General features: G+C 38.3%; 1 protein-coding gene and 1 long non-coding RNA gene across 4 annotated transcripts in view; one reads left to right on the top strand and one right to left on the bottom strand.

Moving 5' to 3' along the window:
- The window catches only part of LOC107695907 (ras-related protein Rap-1b-like), a 76465-nt gene that overhangs the window by 20878 nt on the left and 37141 nt on the right, over nt 1-18446 (top strand). The window contains exon 1 of one of the 3 annotated variants that reach the window (XM_016496019.1): nt 175-244. The exons of 1 other annotated variant lie outside the window; for it this stretch is intronic. The gene's annotated coding sequence lies outside the window, so the exon portion shown is untranslated. Of the gene's footprint in view, nt 1-174; nt 245-16994; nt 17006-18446 lie in introns of those variants that run through there. One more of the 3 variants, XM_016496021.1, reaches the window with a different exon arrangement.
- LOC107695908 (uncharacterized) lies at nt 171-17471 on the bottom strand. The gene is made up of 3 exons (XR_001635041.1): nt 17460-17471; nt 6553-6559; nt 171-242 (listed from the first exon to the last, which is right to left on the bottom strand). It is a non-coding gene; the product is annotated as an uncharacterized LOC107695908 (long non-coding RNA).

The following is an 18446-nucleotide window of genomic DNA, read 5'->3' as shown; positions in this document are numbered from 1 at the left end:
CCCTATCTTGTACTGTAGGTACTGTACATATCCATCGACACTGTCACTTCCATGTGCCACATTTAGCAGCGCTCGTTCTCCGTTTCCCGTTCAGCTCAATTGTAGGCAGAGCTCAGGAGTGTACGGTGCTGAAACCGAGGCTGTAACGTCATGCTCGACTCTAAACCTCACCCACCCTCCCAGAGGCAAGCAGCTCTTTCACAGGCACAGGCGCAGACGGACTGACTGGCTGGAGCGGATTGCTGTAAGTATCGCATTTGCGCGAGATTCTGTGGCATTACAGTCGTAACGGCGCGTGTATTGCTCGGGAACTATGAGGGGATTATGATGTCACAGCTTGATTGATACATTGTAGCGGCTGAATGGCGGAATGTTACAATGTTGCAAAGCAGACCGGCAAAGGGTTTGCGGAAGAGCAGTTCAGTTGTCTAGAATATGGCGGAGCTGGAGTGAAACAATTCAACTCCTTAGAGTTGCCAGACTCGGCTTAATGGCGAAAATGATCGCTGGGAAAAGCGCGAGGTTTGCGGTGTTTTGTTGTGTGAAGAATGGCGTTTTTTGTTGTCTTATGCCCACGGCACTGTGGAAGTTATAGCGGAAATGGAAAAGTTGTACGAATGAGTAGTTTAACGAAGCACAGATTATCGGCTTCTAACCGTCAAAGCTGCATTTTTCGACACGGTTTACGTAAAGAGATGGATAAGGAGTGTCAGGCATTGTGATAAAAGGCACATTTAGCGCTTCCAACGCAGTCTTTCCTTCTAGATTTGACTGATTACCGGCCCCGCCTAGTTCTGTTCTGTTCTGTTCCTCAGTCGAGGGAGATGACTAGTTCATTCAAGAAGAATTGGAGAAAATGACTCGGTTTTCTTTCACGGTGGAGTGACCGTCAGCTCACGTAGGAATACTTTGCACTCCTGCTTTTCAGAGTTACGGAAAGAATTATATATTTTTTTTTAAATCCACTTCATAGACCAGGAAACATCACAGGGCCCTTATAGACTCCTAGTTGGATGTGACATTTTGAATATTGTCCTCTGAGAAGGGATATGAGGCTGAAGTCTCTCAAAGAGGTTGTTAAAGAAGATCCTGTTGCTTCTCCATGCATTTTTAATGGCTTGATCTTTAATGACGGGGCTCTTGTCAAATTATAGCAGCCTTTCTCCAAAGGTGTCTCTACACAGCCTGCTCTGAGGTGGCTTTGTGTCTGCTATAAAGTCTGTGTAGAAATGCCATGTCACATAAATAACTACTAAAATATGCCAGATTCCCCTTAAGCACATAGTATCTGCATCTGATGCTGCTTTGCTTCTGTGGGAATGAAATGCAGCATCAGTGCAGCCTTAAGGTGCGGTCACATTTACCATTTGTCTGCAATTTTTATGGACGAAATCTAGTCATTCCAATGGGAATTCGCACGATTGGGAGTCTTGTGTGATGGCGAAATGTTTCCGATGCAGATTTCACTCATGTTCAAGTTGGTCACACAAATTGGCCGCACTCACCAACAGAAAACTGCTTGATTTGACGGTGACTTCAATGTGAGCTCTGCTTCATAAATGGCTATGCTATTAATGATGAACCTTTTTTTTTTTTGCCTGTGAAATTTTGCTGAAAAACTAGCCAATGTGACTGCACATTTAAGCATATACAGTATTATGAATTAACATTTTCATAGTTTGTTATATTTGTAATTTCACATTATATTTCTATATTCTGAATTTCCTAGCATTATTTTAATCTTTGTATTATTTTAATTTACTCCATTGCGTAAATACACCTTTATTTGTGGAATACATAGAGCTTCTGTGCCACCTTTCCACTGTAAAATGGTTCAAAACTCCATTTAGGCTTTGTGGAATTTGTATAGGTTTATGTTTGCTGCAATATTTATGACAACTTGTGCAACCACCAATCGAGTGAACACCGTTTCCTGTTTTTGAGGGGGTATTGAGCAAACACTTGTCATTCCCAATCACGGAAAAGTAGGCAGCAATATATCTGTCACTGTCAAAGGCAGATAAGTGTATGTACACCCTTACATTTCCTGTGTCAAAACTCTTTTGTCAGTTCACTAACTTCGTGTGAAATATGAGTTAACACAGTCATAGCTTTGTTTTTGCATCTTTTTTTCTTGTGTCCTGTTTACCTATGTCATCAAGTTTGAGTTAAAAAATGTGTAATTTATACATGTGTACATACATGTCCAAATTCTCAAATTGAGAAGCCAAGCTTGTTACCATACCAGTACTTGGCACAGATCTTTTTTGGAGTGTTGGGTCGGGACGACCTCACCCTAGTGGGGTCTGACCCCGGTCCTGTCCCTCCTAGAGCAAGAGGAAGGAAATCCCCGTGATAGTGTGTCCTCTTGGGCACAGAGGAATGCCGGTCTGTAGGCTCTGTTGAAAATAACAAAATGAAGAGATGTGGACTTCCTTTCAAAGAAGGCTGCCCACCGTTTGAACACCCTTTAAAAATCTGGGTTGGGTCCTGGAAAAAACGTTTAGAGCCACGTCTGCTATGATGTGTCGATTTCAGGTATCGCTTTCGTGTAGTTCCTAGTTGTTTTGTATAATTATAGTCGCGATTGTTGCGGTTACAGTGTGGTTCTTGCTTTGAGCTGTATCAGAACTTCCCAGCAGCGTTCTTGTGGGAGTCAAACCATATGCAAACAAACACGGGGTCTGTCAGGGAAGCAAATATCTCTTTGACTTTGTAAATGGCAGTTCTAATACAGCTGTCTGGACTGATTCCTCTGGAGGGCCGTGTCTGAATAACCAGCCTGCTAGTCTGAATTACGCTCGGTATTCTTCTAGTGTCACTATATTATGGGTCTGTAACTGGTATATATATGGTTGATTGTGGGTTTTTCAGTTTCAGATCCTTAAACTTTACCTCTTGAGCCCCTGATATTGAATATTGAGTATTGAGAACAGCTATGGCGTTAGTAAGCGCTGTGGTTTCCCACCAAGGCTTTGACATTTGACTAGGAAACGGAATAGCGTTTTGAAGCCAGTGGGTAATGAGATGACAAAACATTAACTGCCAGCTGTCGGTAACTTTTTGAGACTTTTAGAGGAACCAACTGAGCAGAAAGGAAAGGAGATGCTATGGAGAGGAAGAGCATGACAGTCTGGGGAAAAGAAGGCTGTTGGCATCCCTCAGCAAATTGGACCACTTCCTCTTTAGGCCAAAGGGCCTCATGAAACCTGGTGGCCCTGTCACGCCTTCCTTCCTCCTTTTAAGTCATGTGATTGTGCGAGACCAAGTGAGTGTAAAGATAGCGGTGGGTTTGATATTGTAAATATACTTTGTTTTTAGCAGATATCAAGTGGATCTCAGTGTAAGAATTCAGAATTGGCTCTCAAGTTGTTTCCAAGGGTTACTGAGCTAATGTGGTGTAGCTCAGCTTTGACGCTCACGTTTTCTAACGCTAATCCCAAAGCAATTCCTCCATCTATTCCCACACATCATTGTCCTCATTTAAGCATGTAAGCCATGACTGTGGAAGCTATTTGTGACTTGCAAGATTGGGGCCTTTTCTGAGTCTATGATCCAGAAATAGACATTCGAATGACACTTATGAGCACATTGAAATTCAGATATTTGTTGTTGCTTTATATATGTACGCTGATGTTGAAAAATGTTGTCAGTAATATGTTGTTGTTTTTTTCTTGAAAGAAAATGCTGCTTTTATTCAACAAGGATGCACTGCATTGATAAAGTATCAATTTGTCTCTGAAGACAGTGAAGACATTAATAATGTTATACAAGATTTCTATTTCAAATAAATACTGTTCTTTATCAAAGAATCCTGACAAAAAAATGTATCATGATTTCCACAAAAATATTAAGCAGCACAATAATGTGGCACAGAAGACTTGAGTAATGGCTTCTGAATCACAGGAAATTACATTTTAAAATGTTAAAATAGTAAAGATGTATTTTAAATTGTAATCTCACAATATTAATGTTAAATAAATGCAGCAGTGTAAGAGACTTCTAATAAAAACATTAAAAACATATTACTGATCCCAAACTTTTGAACAGGAGAGTGTTATATTTAAAGGCTTTTTAAGGGCTGGATGAAATTTATAATATTGATTAAAAAAAGAAAATCTAGATATTTTTCAGCCATATTAAACATGGTTTTATGTAGGCCTACATATTGTCTCTGAAATGGCTTAAGTCTCTGTACGTTTCATGGCACGATTGTTTTGGCCAAACTGCCAAAATAAAATAAAATAAAAATCTGCTTTAAAGGAGTGTTTTTGAGCATTACATTTTGAGAAAAAAAACTCACTGAACTGATTATCAAAATGTCTTCTGTCTAAGTGCTTTATTTCAGGATTGACGCAAGGCCAGAAATAGCCTAAAAATACATATAAATTGGAAAAAGCATAGTGAAATCATCCATATGTTCACAATGTTAGTTTATTATGCACATAAATATTAGATCTACTACCCAGCCTTTATGATGACACCTTCTATTAGGCTGAGATCGGATTTAGAAATGCACAATGAAATGGTTTGAGCAACAAGTTCATGAAGCGGCATTGCTCATTTGTCTGCAGAGAATTAGCCTGTGTGTGTAAACGCATCCCTGGGGTCTATATGCTGTAGTCAGACATTAGATGCCCTGCCATGTGTTGACATTTGACACTAGAGGTTGGACTGAGTTCTCATTGATCTCGTCTCCCGTTGCTCCTTTTCCTTCCATAATCTGCCTCCCGACTTGTTGTTTTCCAGTCTCTAAGCAGCTTACTGGTTCTAGCAATCAAAATTGTGCTATTGCCTTAGTCTTAGTGATGTTGTTTTGACAGGGGATGTTTGACACCCCTGCCCTTTGAGCCAGTGTTTGTAATTGTTGTGGGCATCAGTTGCCTTGTAGTTTAGTGTAACTAGATCAGAAGTGTGGCTAAAATTGTACCTCAGTGTAAATGCCAGTTACATTTTAAAGGAATGGTTTGCAGTTAGTCACACAAACCTGTATGACTTTCGTCCGTGAAACACAAAAGGAGATGCTTTGCAGAATGTTCATGCTGTACTTTTGCATACAGTGAAAGTGAATGGCGACCAAAAATTGATCAAACTCCAAAAATGAGAGAAAAGTAACATCACACCTGGCTGAATGTTGAATAAATATTCAATATGTGTTTGTTCAAATTGCATAAATTAGATTTGAGAGCTATAAAGACCACTAGTGTGTGGATCATAAAGGTCAAAAAGATTTTTTATTGGTATCTATGGTACCATGAAGAACCTTTAACCATCCATAGAACATTTTGAACCCACAAATGGATTTTTTTAGAGTGGAACTGTTTACTTAAAGGTTCTTTGGGGAACCAAAAATGGTTCTTCTATGGCATCGCTGCATAAACCCCCTTTTAGATCCTTTATTTTTAAGTGTATGAACTATTGTTTTGATTCTTTCATGGTGCTTTTTTTTGTCATTTTTGAAGCTTGGTCACCATTCACAGTTATCGTATGGAAAAGAGCAACATGAACATCCTGCCTAACATTCCTTTTTTTGGTCAGCGAAAATCGGTTTTGGAATGACATGAGGGTGAGTAAATGGTGACAGAATTTAGATTTTCTGTTTCTGCGAACAGAAATTGAGACCACGCTGGTTGAGAGGATGTGAGAAAAAGAGCAAATGTTCACTTTGATAAATCATTTTAGATGCTTTCTCAGCAGAGCCCCCACCGATTCGTTGCATCAGAAGGAAATGTCTGATAGTGAAACTGTGATTGCTACTCCATGTTTGTTTTCACTCATTCTCCTTGACAACCTGTAACCTAGGTGAGTTGATTGACTTGCAAATAACATGTTGGGCTTCAACACAGAATTTTGACAGGGCCAGTTAAAACTGCATCATTTACCAAAACAAAAGCCTTTTCTATCCGTTACGTGGGCCTCTGAATCTTTTCAAGTTGTTTTTTAATGCTGCTGTAGCTCAGATCAAAAGGTTTAGCATACTAGCATTTTAAACCTTTAAATGTTCTTGATTGTCTCATTCATAAACATTGCTCATAATAAGCCTTTTGTTTGTTAGTAAGTCTAAGTTCTGATAGATCATTTGACACAATTAGATTTCTTTTGAACCGGTTGAAAACAATTAATGGCAAACAGTGAGCCAGACTGCTATGTCATTATACCTTTTATTTCAGACTGTCTCTGATGTAATGGCCTTGTGCTTGTTCCTAGAGATGATTACATGGTTTCATCCAGATTTGAGTTAGAAAAAGAGCCGTGTAAAAAAAACACAACAAATATGGTGTTTGTTTTCAGCCCTGCTGTGGTTTGTGTTAATTACAGGCAAGAGACCAGTTTATATAGTCATTACCACTAGACTGTGTTTCTTTGACACAGATTTACTGCAGGCCATGAGTTTGCTATGCTAAATTCACCGGAGCTGATAGCACGTGATAGCACATCCGTAGCCGGCTGCTAGCTGAGGTGCTAATAACTTTGCTGGCTGGTTATTGGCTCCATCCTGACTGCAACAGCACCTTTGGCTCTGAGTTTAGCCAAGTCTGGCGTATCTCTCACCTGTAGTCTTATCTGCCACAACTCTACTGGGGTTCAATTTTGTATGGGGATGTTTTACTTCATGGCGGATATACTTGTGGCCATTTTTACTGACTGATTCTAAATGCTATTAAAAATTCATTTATCTTTTATAAACTTGGCATAGGCTGTTAAATGGGCACAAGACTTCCTGTTGCTGTCACTTTCATAAAGATCACATCTTCATGATCACATAAAAGCATTTAAAGAAAGTTTTTAGTCCGAGCCCATGTCAGTCTTAATGTTGACATTAATTTTCATTTTTACACCAGACATATATATCGGTTCAAAATATTGGATATCAGTTTACTGCTATCAGTCTATATATATATATATATATATATATTTATGTAAAAAAATGTAAATACAAACTAAAATCAATGCTACAGGTGATTTTAGGCATCACAATATTATAAGGTACACTGTGAAAAAGGAATTTTACCAGTATTATTCAATGATTATTGTTTTTAATGATTAACTCTAACTGTGTGTTAGATGACAACAAAGGTAGTGTAATGGAAAAATATGGGAAATGTATATCCAATATCGACTGATAAAAAAACAATCTTGAATATCATCCTGTAAACAATATGATACTGATATATATTGTGTATACCTATTTTATAAGTATTCTACACCAGGTCGACATATGTCTTTCTAATAACCGATGCCAATACGATATTAAAAGTGACAGATATAATGCAGATATATACATAATACAAGTGAAATTGAAATACAACTCTTATGTCACTCAGTGTTTTACTTAAAATTCACAAAAAAATTAAATAAATAAAAAATGTTGAAAAATAGCATCACAGTGTTGGTTACAAAATATTGGCTGATTAATCATTAGTAGTAAATATGTATTTTTTCACCACAGTCTTTAAGGATTTGTGCTTAGATTTGTCCTAAACATCATAGAAGTACAAAAATCATTGCTTTCTGTGGCACACTTTTCTAGAAAGGCTGCGAGTTAGCGTAAAAGTTTAAATAGACATCAAAATACGCATTGTTTGTGTGTTACCACTTACTGAGAGAAGTTACTCCTACTGGAAAACCTGCGAAAGCTTCAAGAGTTTGTTTTATTTATGGCACCGTAGTGAAGAGATTTTGCTCAAAGGAACCCACTGCAGAGAAAAAAATAACACGGGCCGTATGATCGCCTGATGCGTTTCATTTTGTTGCTTTTCTTCAGGGACATGGGAAACACTTTTGATAGAACCTGGCACAAAAAATCCCAGTTTATAGGATTCCAAGGACCCCTTAATCACAGTGGATATAGACTGGTTTCTTAGCATTTATGGCGGTTTAGGGTGGCTTTACACATGGGGAGGAGACCAGAGCTAAGTCAGAGGTCAGGCTTTGGGCCTCCTGAGTTTATGGGGTTACAGGTCATGGTAGAGACTTGTAGAGCCATGTATACTCAGCCTCATTAAAGTAATAGATTGTGGGAAATTTAAAATGTGATAAGGAAGGGGTTGAAGAATTTCCATGTTGAGGGCTGGTTTAATAGAGTCTTCATGGAGTTCTCAGTTCACTACAACCCTTTTAATAGAGTAAATTAAAGCATTCCGGTCATAGATACATGAGATCATTAGTGAAGTACTCGGAAGTGGCAGCATTTTTTTTTCTTTTCCAGAGAAGCTATTGTTTCAGAAATTACTCACTTCACTTTTAAAAAGCAGTTAGAGAAAATCAAAATGCAGGATATTGAGAAATGTTTTAGAAATTATAAGAGATTAGTTTTAGCAAGTTTCAACCAAAAAATGTTTAAAAAATACTTTCTTGTCACAAAACTCTGAGATGCAATGTAACATCCATAAACGTTCAGTTGGAGTTTCTCACATGTTCCCAAGTGGATTACAAAATTTTATTTAGTTTTATTTTATTTTTAAATACTTTTTATAATTTACAGTTTAATACAAAAATATATTTTTAAATAAACTACATAAAATATGGAAAAAATATATATTTAGATAAAAGAAACTATTTTCTTAATTATTTCTTTGTATTGTTGTTTTTTAATTTTATTCATTATATATGTATTATTATAACTATTTTATTATGTTTTAGTAAATATTTTATTCTATATATTGTATATTTTTTATTTAATTATTTTCATATTTTTGTTTAGAAATTGTATATAATTGTGTGAAATGCACATTTGTTTGCGTTGGCAAGAAAAAGTCCTTAATGTTGAGCCTTGGTTCCTTATAGCAACATTACAGCAGCAGTTCTCATTAAATTGTGGCCTTGATTATAGATATCTTTGAAGCCATACACTTGTAGATTAATCCAGTCTGCTGCTCTGTTTTGTAGCTGTCAGCTCAGGCCAGTTGTTGTTTTGTGTGGCTCTCTAAATATACGTCCTTAAACAGCTCTGTGGATTTTAAATTAATCCCATCATCTTCAGATAGACTCAGGTACTGTGTTTAGTGCACTACTGTAGAGCTCTCATGTATCATCTGCATGTACGTGACCCATTCATGTGCATATGAGTCTCTCTGTTTGCACATTTGCACATCTTTTGAACGCCAATCTCTTTTATGTTTTAAGAGGCATTTTTTCCAGCTCCAATGAGTATCGCGTTCATCTCTCCTAGGATGTGCGCACGCACTTACGTATATTTGCATACGAGTATTCGCCTATTTGTACGATGCTGCACACCGCGTTTTACCTCCCGCTTGCCTCTCTTGTCGAAATATCAGTTGACTTTTCTATGGAGTGACATGTTCAGACTCCCTCCGATGAATCCCGTGGGAGAAAGTGGTGCTTCTCTCCACGCTCCTCAGAATAGCAAAGCTAACCACCCCTGCAGATCCCAGCAGTCTGTTCAGCTCCGAGAAAAGAAAGCCGCCAGGCACCAGCAGGCACGAGCAATCCCGGCAGGCCGACTGTCTTCCCTCTGCTGTCCTCCTAATTCCATTTGCACTGGAATTGACTGAATGACTTTGTTTGCTATAAACATAGTTTTTCTTAGCGTGATATATTCAAACAGAAGGCAATTATAGTTTAATTATCCATCTTCCTGAGACCATAAATGTAATTGATTTGGACCTACATTTTGACCATAATTAGCTTAATGATTGCTGTTTATTACTGCACTTTTGTATGCAATAGATGATACAACATTTCCTCTTTGCAGAGGGATTTCCCTCTGGGTGTGGATTTTTACTGATGTGTCAGGGCATAACATCCATTAAAACTGGAGAGAACACTTGTATTTTTTTTATATAATTGCTTTTGAAAAGTTTTGACCATCATTTGATGAAAATTGTAGCTGGCCACATGCAACAATGCCATTTTAAAGTTGCCTACTATGGCTAGTGCAGACTTACCTGTCTTTAAGTACTACTGGTGAATGTTAAATCAGCTAATTAATATTCATGAGTCAGGCTTATGAGTTCCACCCACTTTTCAGAATGCACCCGCAGCTGATGTGGATCCTTTCTTGGTTTGTCTTGAAAGTTGTAATTTTTCAGCCAATTTGTTTATTGATTACTCAACACTTTACTGAGCAGAGTGTACTGTAGACTCTACATTTCCAAATTAACCTGATTGATAGTTTCCTTTTACCTTCAGATTTTCTAGGCACAGATCTGTCTTGACCATGATGAGGTGTATTGCTACCAAGTACAGTGGGGAATATATTTATTTGATCACCTGCTGATTTTGTAAGTTTGCCCACTTGCAAAGAAATGAAGGGTCTGTAATTTTTATGGTAGGTTTATTTTAATGTATAGAGACAGAATATCAACCAAAAAATCCAGAAAAAAAACATTTTACATAAAGGCTAGAAATTGATTTGCATTTCAGTGAGTGAAATAAGTATTTGATCCCCTACCAACCAGCAAGAATTCTGGCTCCCACAGATTGGTAATGTGCCCATGTGGAACACAGATTAGTCCTGCCACTTTAAGGCTACGTCCACATGAAGCCAGAGCTTTCCCTATCCGATCTGCGTCCACATGAAACCACAAAACCGACACAAAACTATGTAGTATACATGCCAGACCAGTATGTGGCGCTGTAAATCTGCCACAGAAATACACTAAAAATGGAGAAGACTTGGACTATGCACATAAACCTTGCGCGTGGTATACATACGAACATGGAACAATACATTTATTAATCTGTAATGTGTAAATCTGAAAAATATCGGTTTCACTCTCCCAAAACGCCGGATCCGTGTGGACGAAACGCCTATATGATACAAAATGTATGCATATACAGCTATACGTGTCTCCGTGTGGACGGGGCCTAAGAAGTATCCCTCCTGAGATGTGTGCAAACCTGGTGACCAGCTACAAAAAACGTCTTACCTCTGTACTTGCCAACAAGGGTTTCTGCACCAAGTACCAAGTCATGTTTTGCTTGGGGATCAAATACTTATTTCACTCACTGAAATGCAAATCAATTTCTAACCTTTATATAATGTGTTTTTTCTGGATTTTTGGTTAATATTCTCTCTACACGTTAAAATAAACCTACCATAAAAATGACAGAGCCTTCATTTCTTTGTAAATGGGCAAACTTACAAAATCAGCAGGGGATCAAATAAATATTTTCCCCACTGTATCAAGTGGAGTTCTGTAGCTCCTCCCTCAAACCAGACTCCAGTTCTGATTGGTTGCTGGACACTGAATCATATCAGTATCTCATTATTAGTGGCCCAGAATTGATTAGGTTGTTTTTAGGAACTTCTGGAACATGCTTCTCTCGTTTCTTTGTCAAAGCATAATGGTAAAAGCACACTGGGGAACTAAAGGTTTACTCTCCACAAGTTGAGTGTGGAAATCCCCATAAGTTCCTAGTAAGGTTTATCTTTCTTTTTCTAGTTTATCACGTTTGATTTTTCAAACCTTCTCGAAGTTATTGAGAAAGCTGTTTTGCTGCCAATATATTCAACATACACACATTGGAAAAATGTGCCTCTACCTACTTTATTGCATACCTATTATGTACAATTCACTGCATTTTCAGCTGAAATTAACACTATTGACGTTAAGACACCAACAACTAGTCCTTTTCACACAAAATATGATTACAGTGGCGGATTAGGCCTATTTATTAATAAGGACTTATTTTCACATACTATGTTATGACAAACACTTTTACCATAGTGCATGATTTGTAAAATAATACATTTTGATGTTTGCATCACATAACTAGATGCATATGTATGGTCGATACATTGCTCGATAGCTCACCTGGTACAGCATTGCACATGGGTATGAGTCCAGTAAAACATAAGTCTAATGCTAAAAGAGCACAGAGTTGCAAAAATAGCATGGCTGCTTTAGCAAATGTGTTTGTCACACTTTTGTTAACATCTTTTTTAACATCTTTTTGGGGCAGAGTTTAGTGTAGGTGGTGCATTATTCGACTATTCAAACGACTTTTAACATTTTAGCGCCATTAGCCGGACATTTTGCGATAAGTACAACAACCAATGTAATAAAACATTGGCAGATTTGCTGTCATCTGTTTTAGATAAAACTGAATATGGTTTAAGTGCCACTAACTGGACATTTCACTTTGTTTACCGTTTTATTTCAATACTTTAGGTAGTCTGGACTTATGACAAGATAATTTTTTTGACTTATGAATTGATTCTTAGGTCAAGTGCTCTACCTCGAGACACTCTTAAAGTTCTTCAGCATTATCTTATTTTTTGACAGGGAAATGTCAGTGAAGAATGTCAGTCTTCTGAAATGGGGTGGGCGTGGCATGGGTTCTGAGATGGGGGCGTGGCCTGAGGGGTATGCTTTTGGGAGGGTGTGGTCTGTGTAATGAGACAAGGTGGGCGTGTTCATAGATTAGGATTAGGTGGGTGTGGGTCTAGATCAGGGGTGCCCAACCCTGCTCCTGGCGATCGACTGTCCTGCAAAGTTCAGCTCCAACCCTAATCAAACACACCTGAAGCAACTAATTAGGGTCTTCAGGATCACTTTAAAATTAAAGGCAGGTGTCTTTGATTAGAGTTGGAGCTAAACTTTGCAGGACAGTCGATCGCCAGGAGCAGGGTTGGGCACCCCTGGTCTAGATCCTTAATATTACACATCCTCATCACAGCTGCAGTGTTTATTTATGGAGACTTTGTTCATTTCCCTGTGCTTTCGTGAGGCATTGCAGTTCACCAGCAGTATGTGCTGATGGTTTAAGCAGTTAACGCAGTTTCTCTAGAGAGGGAGCCGAGAGTAAAGTGGCATGATTATAAGCCTCAGCCCAGTACTTAATTTAGCTACAAACACTTAGATGTCTGACAGATATCTTAAACTGTCTAAGGGACTCAGTGATGCTAGTCAGCTAAAATGTAGATTAAAGTTTAATAAACATCTCATGGTTTGTTGCTGGGATGCTTGGAAGGATTTAAAAGAATTTAATTCACCCAAAAATGAATATTCTGTCATTATTTACTCACCTTTATGTTGTGCCAAACCTGCATGACTGACTTTTAGTAGGAGATGTGTGTGTATGCTGTATTAGCATTCTACTAAGCGGAGATGTTTAGTAGAATGTGAACCAAAAAAATTTACCAAAAAAGGTGATTCAAATTAAGTCTTCTAAAGCTGTATGATAGTTTTCGGTGAATAACAGACCACATTTTTTTGCCCTCCCAATCTATTGTACTTTCTATTGTCTATTGCATTTTCAAACTACCCTGTCATGATACATTACCACTAGCCTAACAGATTTTGGTGTTGTTTACATAAAATGTGGTGCAACTTTTGGAGATTTGGTGATTTTCAGTGCCTAACGGCATAAAGTTTAGTCATCTTCTTTGATCTAAATTCACACATAACACATTTTGCACAGTCTCTTTAAAAAAAAAAAAGTCAAGGGAGAAATGTTGCGTGAAATGCAAGCTAATGTATGAAGCTTCCATTAGCCTGAGCATTTCATTTGAAACGTAAAGAGACTAATTTAAGTACTGACATTAAAAAGTCGTTAATGTCTTTCTCCCTCATCCACAAACACGCAGCATACACACCATCTTGCATCATTTGTGTTGCCGTTATGCTCTTCTCATGATGGCTGGGTTTTGTAGAGCGTGCCAGTCCGCCAGAAGCATATCCACTTACCGAGTTCATCTCATTTCTTAGTGGATTCAGGTTTCAGGGTTCCAGATCTGAGAGCAGATGAGTGATCAGTACTCACGAGAGCTTTCTTATGCAAAGAACCTAGAGATGCTGGCAGTGAATCAGCTCCTGTCTCATGTGCAGTCATGTCCCCTCGGATGACATCACCTGTGGGAGTCGTGCATGCACACGCTCTGCTATGTTTGGCATTCTGCTCACACACGCATGCCCACGTATGTCAGAAAGATTAAAGGGAAAAGAACAGACCGCTGCAGAGAAATAATGTGCTAGTGTTCCCTGTTTATTCTTCACCACACATTGTCTTTGTCTCGCTCTTTCTCCTCCTCTCGTGTCCCCCGTCTTCAGTCACACACTCTTTAGGTCAGTGTGTTAGACAGCCTGGCCTGCTGCCAGGAGCTGTTGGTGAGGTAAGGACTCCTAGATCTGCTCTTGCAGTCTGGAATGGGAAAAATAAACACAATAACCACAACATAACTCCCACACTCCTCTCGCTACTATGTCAGTTTCTTTACTAACCAGAAGCATTGCAGACTATTTTGTTCTTGCAGAGGATTTTAAAGTGGGGATATCATGGAAATGGGATTTTTTAAATAAGGGTTCAGTCTACCAGTCTACCAAGCCCATATATGGATTTTTTTCTACATGAGTGTTTTCATTTTTGGCCTAAATGGCACACTCAGCCCTCCTCAAATTTTCTGATAATTAAATTCCATCCGATGCCTATAATTATTGTTTTTAAGTTATGGCCAACAACCGATAAATGCCTAATATTGACATTTCTAATTGTAATTAAATCTAAATTACTAAAAATTAAAATCACTCCATTTAAATACTACAAATTAATTGCACAATTCACATTACAATTGAATGATAATCAATATGGTAGTGATATATTGCAAAATATTAATATATTGACTGTCAATTTTCAGTTAAAATATTTTTATTAGGTTTTTTTATTTTTAGAATTTATACAAATTTGTATAGCACTTTTCACAATATTGTTTCAAAGTATGTTTGCAAAAAAAGTGTATGTTTTCAGTTTGTCATGCATATATCTGTACATAAAATGCAAAATAATTCATAATTATTTGTATAATACATATTATATATATATATATATATATATATATATATTATATAATTCAATTTTGCTTATTATATTTATTTTGTCTCATATTCAGCATATGACCTCTTTACTTGGCGATGCCTGAAGTATGTGGAGTTCCAAAGTGAATGGTATGGTCTTTTGCATATTGATTTCTTAAGGGTATTATTCAAAACGGGCTCAGAGAGGGTATAAAATGATCAGGTAAAACTAAATGAATGCTGTTATTGGTCTCAGAAACCTCGACTAACATTATAAGTGGACTTCAGGGAACAAGAAATGCTAAGTGTAGAATGTGACCCTTTTGATGCACACTCAAGCTTACTGGGCAACTCTGTTTCTCTAATGCTACTCAAATTGTTTGGAGCCCAGCATGGAGATGAACCATAAAAGCTGGCCGTTGATTGCAGATGCATTATCTGATGTGTGCTTTGGATTTGGACTGCCGACATCACACATCAGTGACTGTGAGTTTCCTTATAAAGACACAAGACAGCGGTTGCATGGGGCCGCCCCTTGATTCTGAGAGGGCGCAGCTTGTGGTTTATTAGGCGCAGCTATCTGGTTTCCGTCGCTGCAGGGAGGCCTGGGAGATGGAAGGGCCTGCTGCCTAATCACAACCAGCAAGAGCTTCCTGGCACCCCTCGTCCACGTCAAAAAAACGTGCAGTGCAACTTCTCCTGTCAGGCTCAGATGAAGCCCTTAAATCGACCTCAGACCAGCTGCTGCTTTCCCCGCCCTCTGTTGATTGAGTGTGTATGTGTGTGTATTTAGTTTCTTACGCCAAACCACTACCTTCTTTTTCTTCTCCTGCATGTGGCCGTCAGGAGTGTAAGAGCAAATGCTGTAGTGGGTGTATTCGGCATGCGTGTCCCACATCTGGCAACCCCATTCTTTTGGTTAGGGGCTTAAAGAAGGGGCCTGAAATGTAATGCGCTAGTTTCTCAGCACAAAAATGAACCGATACACGTTGCGTTACTATCTTGAATGTAGTCTCACTAAACAATCTTCTTCTTTTGGGTGTGTTTGTGTGCAAAGGGAAGTCCAAGTTGACCCACATGATGTTTACTATTGAATGTGTTAATTCACTTTGACGTTACACCGGTTTTGTTCTATTCTGTGTTATTTGTAAAAAGAGCAGAAAAGTTTATTAGTATAAGTAAGGACACATCGGAGCAACAGGTCAGTGCCAAAAACATCTTATGAAGGTAAGAGTATGAAGTACATAATGCATGGGTATTTTATTATTTAAATAAATGTGTTAATGCAGATTTGTAAAAAGTTTAGTGAATGTCCCATGCATTTTGAGAAGGGTACTTTTTTTTTTTTTTTTAAATATCATTTACTTCGATGTTGACTTAATTAGGACATGGAAGGACTAGAATAAAACAATTTATTTAGGCTACATAAATATTTAGAAAGTAATTTAGACTATATAATCCGCCCAAAGCAGTCGCACACACAATTTTTTCTTTAATGCATTAACCCTAACAAATAAATTAATAATTATTTTAATCGATTGATAGCTCTAATTAGTGCACATGCCATTTAAAATAATGCATCTTTGCTATGTCACTTTTTTGTTTTTGAATAATTTATGCAGCAATCATTAGTGATTGTATTCATCTCTCCAAGAATGCAAGGACCCCTGCAGCCTTATTGTAGAGTTGCTCCACTAATAGGTACTCCGCTTTACTGTCAATGCCCAGACTTGTTAATGGTGAGCATTGGCTTGCTGATGATGACTGCATGTAAGTCAGCTGTGGCAGCACTTCAGTCTTCAGTCTCTCTATCTAGGGTGAGTGTAAAACATCTGAACGAAGACATCTCTCTAGAGAGCGTGTAGAGACATGAACATCCCTAGAGCGGATGGGAAAGTTCAGATATTCTGTTACTTGCTGTTATAACACTATAAAATCTGTAAAAATGTGACAAGGGGAAGGAACTCAGCTGTTTGGGGCACTATACTTTAATAAATTGTTGGGGAGGTGTGATTTTAGTTAGGCTTAAACGTTCATGTAAATATGATGTCTGTTCTGTTCCCTTTTTTGTTCTGGTAGTAGACTTAATCAGTAACCTGGAGAGTGTTTGCAATTTGCCACATTTTAAAGTTGTGATGTAATGGAACTAGCAACATATCTTTTCTTCCATGTTGTGAGTAAAACGGTTCTATCCAGCGGTTATTGATTGGATGGAGGCAGATATTAATGCAAGCTTGTAGCTGATTGTAAGAAATGGGTGGAATTTAAGCTGACTAAATGATTGGAGAAGTCTGTCGTGGAAGATCGAGTTAAGACATTTTGAGTTAATTACAAAATGTAATTGCTTTTGATTAAAAGCTGAAAAAGGAAACCTGGGTAGATGGTTCAAAGTAAGATCAATAAGATGCATTTAACAAATAAATTGGTGGATTTCCATTTCGTGCTGACTTCTGCAGTTATTAGTGGTGCTTTTAAAGAATTATCACGGGTTTTTAGTTCTAGAATTGACTTCTATTGTATCTATTACTTCTGTTATAACTGCTGTTGAAAATTGTTTTCATCTTAAAGTGTAGCATAGATGTTTTTAATGTGCACATTTTAGTACATCAAAACAATCCTGACAGTTGCAAATGTTTCTGGAGTTCGTTTCTGCATTAAATTGTGGATGAATTCATGGATAGCTGTGAAGGGTGACTTTACTGACAGACACACGGTTCATCCACCCTTAGAATGACCTCATAATGCTGAATTGAATGGTTTAATCCAACAATGGTACTCTTTATATCTCTTTCTCTCTCTATTTTTACTCTCTCCAATACTCATTTTCAAGAGGAACTTGTATTTATCCATTTTCCCAACTGGAGTTACATACTTTAGCTATAGAAATAGTCTAGTCCTTTCCAGTTCAAACACTCTGTATTTGCATTGATGTTATTTCTGGTGTGACGGAAAAACAGCCAGAACATTCTCAAGTGTTTCAGTGCTTCCTCAGGCTAGAACCGGCAACGCCCAGACTCATGTTTGGAGGGGGTCCCCCCGGGGGTCTCGCTGCGCCTCTCTCTGAATCACTGTTCCAGCCCGGGACAAAAGAGATGTGCCCCTGCTCTACATTCCGATGTGGAATTACACAGAGCACAATTCCATTCCCTCTGGTCTTCCTCTTTGGGCTCAGGGACCGTTTGATACAATATAGCGGGTCAGCCGAGCAGCCTGTGTAAACGAACGACCGCATTCCACATGCAACAGAGAGGAGAGAGAAATGCAGCTTCTCAGGCATTGTTCCGCCCTGCCTCCTGGCCAGCTTTGATTTAGCTCTGCAGCAGGAAGTGCTCGCGTTGCACTGGATTGGAGAGTGACTATAATCAGCTGAATCTGGACTGTGTCTTGTTAACTGTCAGTCTATGCAGTTGTAAAGAGCTCACTCTTTTCTCCAGGAATGGGATTTGTGCAGTAGGCACCATTAGCTTGTTTATCTGTGCTTTGTGTGAATGCTGTGACTTTCTTGTGTGGGAGGTTTTAACCGTGTGGCCGAGATCTATCAGAAACACATTTCATAATGAAGTGCTGATAGCTTGTTATCTCAGATGTTTCAAAGTTTGAAGGAGATCTAGCTCAGTGGTTTTCATTAATTCTGCTTCTTTTAAAGAAGCTAAAAGTAGCTTTTGGGAATTTCAGTCACCCTTGAGG

Source organism: Sinocyclocheilus anshuiensis, unplaced genomic scaffold (genome assembly GCF_001515605.1).
Source record: "Sinocyclocheilus anshuiensis isolate Anshui unplaced genomic scaffold, SAMN03320099.WGS_v1.1 scaffold538, whole genome shotgun sequence".
NCBI lineage: Eukaryota > Metazoa > Chordata > Actinopteri > Cypriniformes > Cyprinidae > Sinocyclocheilus > Sinocyclocheilus anshuiensis.
This window is presented reverse-complemented; position numbering and strand designations above follow the sequence as displayed.